This window comes from Mus caroli, chromosome 13 (genome assembly GCF_900094665.2).
Source record: "Mus caroli chromosome 13, CAROLI_EIJ_v1.1, whole genome shotgun sequence".
NCBI lineage: Eukaryota > Metazoa > Chordata > Mammalia > Rodentia > Muridae > Mus > Mus caroli.
Window position 1 is genome coordinate 36,877,013 of NC_034582.1, and position 8,424 is coordinate 36,885,436.

Below are 8,424 nucleotides of genomic sequence, written 5' to 3' on the forward strand. Positions count from 1 at the left end.
GTTCCCCCACCCCCACCCCAAAGTGATTTTGACTCACATGTTGAGAACCGCTGACCTAGAATGTACTGAAGTATCAGTAAATGTATGTCATAAAAATTCCATCAGAACAAATAGCTTGTAGCTTTTAAATAAGGGAGTGTGTCAGGTTTAAAGATCTGCTCATTACGTCTGCCAGCTAAGGGAGTTATGACATGAATTGTCAAGACATGAAAAGAAACAGAAGGCAGGAATTGGAATGCTAATAAATCATTATGTTCCTGTGACTGTTTACAGAGACGTGGGCTTCTTTTATCACTGCGGAACTGGGTAGAGGACAGAGAGAGTTACGAAGTCATTTTCACTTTATATATTAAGACCTTCAGTTCTAAAGCTATTTAAAAGGAAATATAGGCTGCCTGTCCACATGTTATTACGCAGAAATGTTTCTGAAGTTCATGGTTGATATCCTGACAGCTGCGATTTATTATTTTCAATTGTCTATTATTATTTATTGTCTATTATTATTTTCAGTTGTCTAAATGTACAGGTAGTCAAGCTTGTTGGCAGATCCATTTCTTTGGAGCCATTGACTCTCTTGGAAAAGGGAGGGGCTGCATGTACTGACATTTGATTCTGCAGTCGCTTTGAAGTCATGTCTAGAGATGTTTGGCTTGTCTTTAAATAAAAACAGTAGCAGCAGAAGCCAGATATATCCTTGGACCCATAATTCACCAAGTGCGAGCTGGCAATTACTGTTAACATACAGTACATCATTAGACTCTTGAGTCAGAGAAGGCTGAAACTTACCTACTTTTATGCAACCAGTACTTATGACATGGAATATGCTCAGAAGTGAGTGATTAATAAATTAATTAATAAATATTTTGGGGGTAGAGAAAATTATTTATGTAATATAAATACCAGGTGACTACCACATGTAGTTAGTGAGAAAAATTAATAAAGTACTTGGTACTTGGTAAATGAAATGTTACTTCGAGTTAGTTTCCAGTAATTAAGAAGTCGCTTTTATCAGGTCAGCCCATTGCCAGATGGCGACTATAATCTCAACACAAAATAGAAGTTACAAGAATCTGAAGACACCAACAGGTTTGAAAGAAGCTGGAAATACATTTATCCTTGAAAGAAGGAAATGGTGCAGTATGATTCCTTTTTTGACACAAATATTTGTCTGCGGGTGGGCCTTAGTCACAGTGGGTAAAATTCTAAAAGAAATCCAGCCTTACTGACTTGGCTATGGAACAGGATTTGGGAAACCATGGTAACTGGAGAAGGAGAAGAGAAACTCTGGTCAGGAAGAAGCCCTGGCCACCACATGGGCAGGGTGTCCTGTAGATTAGCCTGGCCCAAACTGGGGTCATTCTGTTACTATCTGTGCATAGAGAGGACTTCGGACAGGCCAGCTAAGTCTGCAAGAACTAAACAGAGTTTCAAGCTGTCCCACTTCAGGAAAAACATAGCTGGTAATCAAATGAAAGTCAAACTAATTGCTTGCTTTACGTCAAAAACGGGGCTGGGGATTTAGCCCAGTTATTAGAGTGATGGCCTAGTGTGTGTGAAGACCTGGGTTCACGCCATACCACATAAATGACGATGGTATACCATACAGGCCTGTAGTCCCAGCAATCAAGAGGTAGAGGCAGAAAAACTAGAAGTTCGGGATCCCTCCTTAGCTATATGGTAAGTTTGAGTTCACCTGTGATACACAAAACCCTGCTTCAAAGAGTAAAAACAAAAAATCAACACACACAGATCGACTGAACAGAAACCAGTCCTAAAAATCAGTCACACTATGCGCCAACTGATCCAAATGATGATTCACACTACAGTCCAAAGGACTCAGCATTTCTAGACTTAGAGATACACAGGAAGATGTCACTAAACACAATTTGTCTTAAAAGGCAAGTGTGATAGGACGAAGTCACAGACACAGGAATTAACATTTAAGGGTATAAAGTGCTATTATAACCAGTGTGCGGACTCAAAGGAACACTTACAACAAATGAACAAATAGAAACATCTTAACAGTGGAATCAAAACCACAAAAGAACATTGTCAGCGTTTGTGGGGACGTTGTCAGGAAGCCCAGCATCACCCGCAGCAGATCAAGGAGTTACCCTAACATGTTTTGGGACCTCTTTGCGCTAAACCAAGATTCATCACTTCAATGAAGAAAACAACTTCAGAGGACAGGCCAGTTTATGGTGCTGAGTTGGAATTTAGTAAAGATATCTTAATATACATGTGATATACATTTAAGCACAAATCTTTTAAAAGAGAGAGAGAGAGAGTGCAGAAGGGTGGTCTGGTGCCACAGGCTTTTAATCCCAGCACTCAGGAGGCAGAAGCAGGCAGATCTCTGAGATTTTGAGGTACCCTGGTCTGCACAGTGAGCCAGCCAAAGCTACCTACAGAACCCCTGTCTCAAACTCCCCTCCCCAATTAAAAAATTGAAAGGACAACATAAACTCCATTTGTCTCCCTTTAAGGACCAGGCCTGAATTTGAAAAGACCACAAGGCGCCAGCTCCAGGAACAGATCACAAGTCTCAGGAACTAGGCCATAAGGGAACAGACCATAAAATCCAGGAACAAAGTCATAAAACCCCCTCCCAAGGAACAGCTTGCTGCTAACCACAAGAATGGGAGAATATCTTATCTCAGAATCTGTGCTGGGCAGCCCTATCTCACCCCATGGTTAAATATTCATGACATAGGAATGCAGACCACTGACTATCTGTGACCCCCTAGCACCCACTAATGAAAGTTTAGATTACCTAATCCTTCTAGAAAATTTCCCTAATTCCTTTTAAGAAGGCCTGCTTGCCTTTGTCTGGGCTCGCCATTTCGAAGAACAGTTGACCCCTGCATGCCGGTTTCTGCAGAATAAATGTTCTTTGTTTTTGCATACTATCTGAGTCTGGGGACTTCCTTCAGCGACTTTCAGACCCTTCCAAAAGAAGAAATGGAGAGGCACTCAGAAAGAAAGACAAGACACCCCTGAGCACATGGGCTTGTGATTCTCTGAGACAGAGCTGATGCTTGTTGCTTTTGCTTTACGATAGTCAAAGTATTTGGGTAGGATGGGAAGCTACCATCTCCAAAAGTTTGCTAAGAAGCCTGAATGGGCACAGAGAGCCCTGAACTGATGAGGTAAAAGATGCTTGCCTTACTCACGAGAGAGAGAGAGAGAGAGAGAGAGAGAGAGAGAGAGAGAGAGAGAGAGAGAGAGAGAGATTCAGGCCTTAAACCTGGGCTCTTGTTACTTCAACACAAGGCATTTGTGTTGTCTCCATGATGGCAGCCTTTACAACAAATGGTAATTGTGCTGGAATTACAATGTATTGGCTGGTGGGAGGCTTCAGGCTCCAGGGTAAGGGACTCCTTTCCCTTCCCAATTCCCCATGATTCTTCTCATCTTTTTATCCTGCCTCAATCAAATGAAAATTTATGAAAAGAAAAATGGGACTTGGGTATATAGCTCAGTAGGCTGAGCATGCATAAGACACCCCCCGCCACATACACACACACATACACACACACACACACACCAATAGTAAATGTTTGAATAAGTATTGCCCGCGCTTTTGTGTCCCCCTGGTAAGAACACGCTCAGGGCAACCGGAATCTTCTGCAGCACAAACTTTATTGCTTACCCCATCAGGAGCCAGTGGAGAAGAGAGCCAGAGAGAGAGAGAGATGGCGGAGCCCCCTCCCTTTTATGGAGGACTGTCCTCCGCCTCGGACGTGTCACTCCCTGATTGGCTGCAGCCCATCAGCCGGAGTTGTCGTCACGGGAAAGGCAGAGCACATGGCGTGGAAAGCTACCCCGGCACATGCGCAGCTTGCTTGTTTACTACTTAGAACACGGGTGTCAGTGCCATCAGCGCCATCTTGTAATGGTGAATGTGAAGGCGGCTCCTTACAAATAAGAATGTCCCCCATGGGCTTATACATTTGAATGAAGGAAGTGTGGCCTTGTTGAAGGAAGTATGTCATTAGGAATGTGTTTGAAGTTTCAAAAGCCCAAGCCAGACCGAGTGTCACTCTTTTTCTTCCTGCTGCCTGTGGATCTGGATGAAGAATTCTCAACTATGTCTCCAGCACCATGTCTGCCTGTGTGCCGCCTTGCTCAGTGCCATGATGATAAGGGACTAAACCTCTGAAGCTGTAAGCAAGCCTGCAATTAAATTATTTCTTTTCATAAAAGTTGCCTTTGTCATGGTGTTTCTACATGGCACTAGAACCCTGACCAAGAAGAGGAGGAGAAGGAGGAGGAGGAGGAAGAGGAGGAGAAAGAGGAGGGGAAGGAGGGGAGGAGGAGAACAAAGAGGAGACAGCAATGACAAAGACAAATATGAAAGAGGAGAATTTGAAATTAAAAAGCCACAAGCAAGCAGCACATTTAAATGAGGGAAGAGTTCATTTGAAGCTATCCACAGACAATATAAAACACTGATGAAAATAATAAGAACTAAAAAAAAAAAAAAGACCCTCAGAAGTGATGGGGGCAGTGAAGAAAGAGCCACCGTATGTGTAGTGTGCTACAAAGAAAAATGTTAGGTATGGAGGGCAAGCCCTGAGGTTTATATCTGGTTCCACTTCTGGTCTACAATCAAGTGGTAACACAATAGTGAGAAAGACATTAATTAATTCACAAGGGCTGCATCCCATGACTAGAACCACACCCAGTAGACCCACTACCCAACACCACCAGGTCAAAGACCAAAACTCCAGTTTGTGTTTGGATCCAGTTTAATTTAAGCTGCTGTTTCCCTAAGCTGCCAATATGGTGGACATAGCTCAAGTTGAGTGATGCTCAGGGCTGGGGAGGCTCTTTAATGGACTACACCAGCAGAGAGAGGAATGTCATCTTTCTGCCTCCCCAGGGGGATGCAGACATTTGAACTTGAGAATCCCACACTGTCAAAACTAAGAAATAAAAAATGAGCATTGAGTGCTGGTGTGTGTTGCCTTGGGTGACATCTCCGGGACTTGCTTCCAGAGTGAGAGTCGAGGTCAAGAAGACAATGGGAGAGATGGGTGTAAGACCTGCACGCATTCTGCTGATCCTCTCCCTAGAATGTGTATCTGTCAAAAATTAGTTGGCTTTTGTGAGAATATCTGTCACTTTGGAAGCAATTAACGATGCTTGTTCCTTTTTTTGGCAATCACAATCACTTCTGCGTGCCACAATATAATTTTGTCTTCTTTTAGAACAAAGAAGAAAACAGCACATGGATTGAAGGGAGGGACAGGGTGGTTTCGTAATTTGGGCAGAACTCCTCAAACCCTTGATTTATATCTAGATAGTGCTTTGGTTTGCATGTGATTTACCCCATAGTCCAGGTGCTGAAATGTTGGTTCCAGTGTGGGGCTGTTGTGGAAGTGGGATTTAGATGGCAGCACTTTACCCTCCAAGTTAATTAAGACAGGTGGTTTTTACTATTATTATTGGATATTTTCTTTATTTACATTTCAAATGTTATCCCCTTTCCCAGTTTCCCCTGCTCCCAGAAACCCTCTGTCCCATCCTCGTTCCCCCTGCTTCAATGAGGGTGTTCATCCACCCACCCACCCACTCCCACACCCCCACCCTTGATTCTCTTACATTGGGGCATCTATCGAGGTTTCATAAGACCAAGGACCACTCCTCCCATTGATGCATGACAAGGTCATCCTCTGCTACATATGCAGCTGGAGTCATGTGTACTCCTTTGTTGATGGCTTAGTCCCTGGGAGCTCTAGGGGGTGGGGTTGGTTGATATTGTTGTTTTTCCTATGGAGTTGGAAAGCCCTTCAGCTCCTTCAGCCCTTTCTTTAATTCCCCCATTGGAGACCTCACGCTCACTCCAATGTTTGGCTGTAAGCATCTACCTCTGTACTTGTCAGGCTCTAGCAGAGCCTCTCAGGAGACAGTCATATCAGGCTCCTTTCAGCATGCACCTCTTGGCAACCACAATAGTGTCTACGTTTGGTAACTGCATATGGGATGAATCCCTAGGTGGGACAGTATCTGGATGTCCTTTCCTTCATTCTCTGCTCTATACTTTATCTCCATATTTGCTCCTGTGAGTACTTAGTTCTCCTTCTAAGAAGTACCAAACTATTCATACTTTGGGTTTCCTTCTTCTTGAGCTTCATGTGGTCTGTGAATTGTATCTTGATTTGAAGATTTTGGTCTAATATCCATTTATCACTGAGTGCATACCATGTGTGTTCTTTTGTGATTGGGTTACCTCACTCAGAATATTTTCTAGTTCTAACCATTTGCTTAAAAATTTCATGAATTCGTCATTTTTTAATAGCTGAGTACTATTGTACTGTTTAATAACTGAGTACTATTGTACTCCATTGTATTGTTGAAAGACATCTGGGTTCTTCCCGTCTCCTGGCTATTATAAATAAGGCTGCTATGAACATAGTGGAGCATGTGTCCTTATTACGTGTTGGAGCATCTTCTGAGTATATGCCAAGGAGTGGTATAGCTAGGTCCTCAGGTAGTACTATGTCCAGTTTTCTGAGGAACTGCCAAACTGATTTCCAGAGTGATTGTACCAACTTGCAATCCCACCAGGAATGGAGGAGTGTTCCTCTTTCTCCACATCCTTGCCAGCATCTGCTCTGGGACCATTCGCTTGAAAAATTGTTTTCCAGCCTTTTACTCTGAAGAAGTAAAGTGTCTGTCTTTGTCACTGAGGTGCGTTTCCTGTATGCAGCAAAATCCTGGGTCCTGTTTTATGTATCCAGTCTGTTAGTCTATGTCTTTTTATTGGAGAATTGAGTCCATTGATGTTAAGAGATATTAAGGAAAAGTGATTGTTACTTCCTGTTATTTTTGTTGTTAGAGGTGGAAATATGTTTGTGTGGCTATCTTCTTTTAGGTTTGTTGAAAGATTACTTTCTTGCTTTTTCTAGGGTGTAGTTTCCCTCCTTGTGTTGGTGTTTTCCATCTATTATCCTTTGTAAGGCTGGATTTGTGGAAAGATACTGTGTAAATTTGGTTTTGTCATGGAATATCTTGTTTTCTCAGTTTATGGTTAGTTGACAGTTTTGCTGGGTATAGTAGTCTGGGCTGACATTTATGTTCTCTTAGGGTCTCTTTGACATCTGCCCAGGATCTTCTAGCTTTCATAGTCTCTGGTGAGAAGTCTGGTGTAATTCTGATAGGTCTGCCTTTATATGTTACTTGACCTTTTTCCCTTATTGCTTTTAAAATTCTTTCTTTGTTTAGTGCATTTGGTGTTTTGATTATTATGTGATAGGAGGAATTTCTTTTCTGGTACAGTCTATTTGAAGTTCTGTAGGCTTCTTGTATGTTCACGGGCATCTCTTTCCTTAGGTTAGGGAAGTTTTCTTCTATAATTTTGTTGAAGATATTTACTGGCCCTTTAAGTTGGAAATCTTCACTCTCTTCTATACGTATTATCCTTAGGTTTGGTCTTCTCATTGTGTCCTGGATTTCCTGGATGTTTTGGGTTAGGATCTTTTTGCATTTTGCATTTTCTTTAACTTTTATGTCAATGTTTTCTATGGTATCTTCTGCACCTAAGATTCTCTCTTCTGTCTCTTGTATTTTGTTGGTGATGCTTAGTCCTGATCTCTTTCCTAGGTTTTCTAACTCCAGGGTTGTCTTCCTTTGTGATTTCTTTATTGTTTCTATTTCCATTTTTAGATCCTAGATAGTTTTGTTCAATTCCTTCACCTGTTTGATTGTGTTTTTCTGTAATTCTTTAAGGGATTTTTGTGTTTCCTCTTTAAGAACTTCTATCTGTTTACCTGTGTTCACCTGTATTTCTGTAAGGGAGTTATTTATGTCCTTCTTGAAGTCCTCTATCATCATCAAGGGAAGTGATTTTAGAATCTTGCTTTTCCAGTGTGATGGCATATCCAGGACTTGCTATAGTGGGAGAATTGGGTTCTAATGATGCCAAGTAACCTTGGTTTCTGTTGCTTATGTTTTTATGCTTGCCACCTGCTATCTGATTATCTCTAGTGCTACCTGCCTTCACTATATCTGACTGGAGCCTGTCCTTCCTGTAATCCTGGTTGTGTCAGAACTCCTCAGAGTTTCCTCCTCAGCTTTCTCTGAGATCCTGAGATTCCAGGATCCTGTGATTCAGAGATTCTGGGTGTGTCAGAGTTCCTGGGAGTCAAGCTGTCTCTGGAACCCTGAGAATCTGGTGTGACCAAGCTCCTGGAATCCTGTGATCCTGGCTGTGCTAGAATGCGTTGGAGTGGAGCCTCCTCTGGGTGCTGTGGGAGTGGCTGCAGAGTTCTTGCCTCAAGACAGGTCTTGTATCATGAGCCATCAGCATGCCTTTGAACCTTCAGAATCATGAGATGCAAACTTATTTTCTCTATAAAGAACCTAGTTACCACTATTTTATTGTAGCCACACAAAATGACCAGAAGAGATAATAGGGGA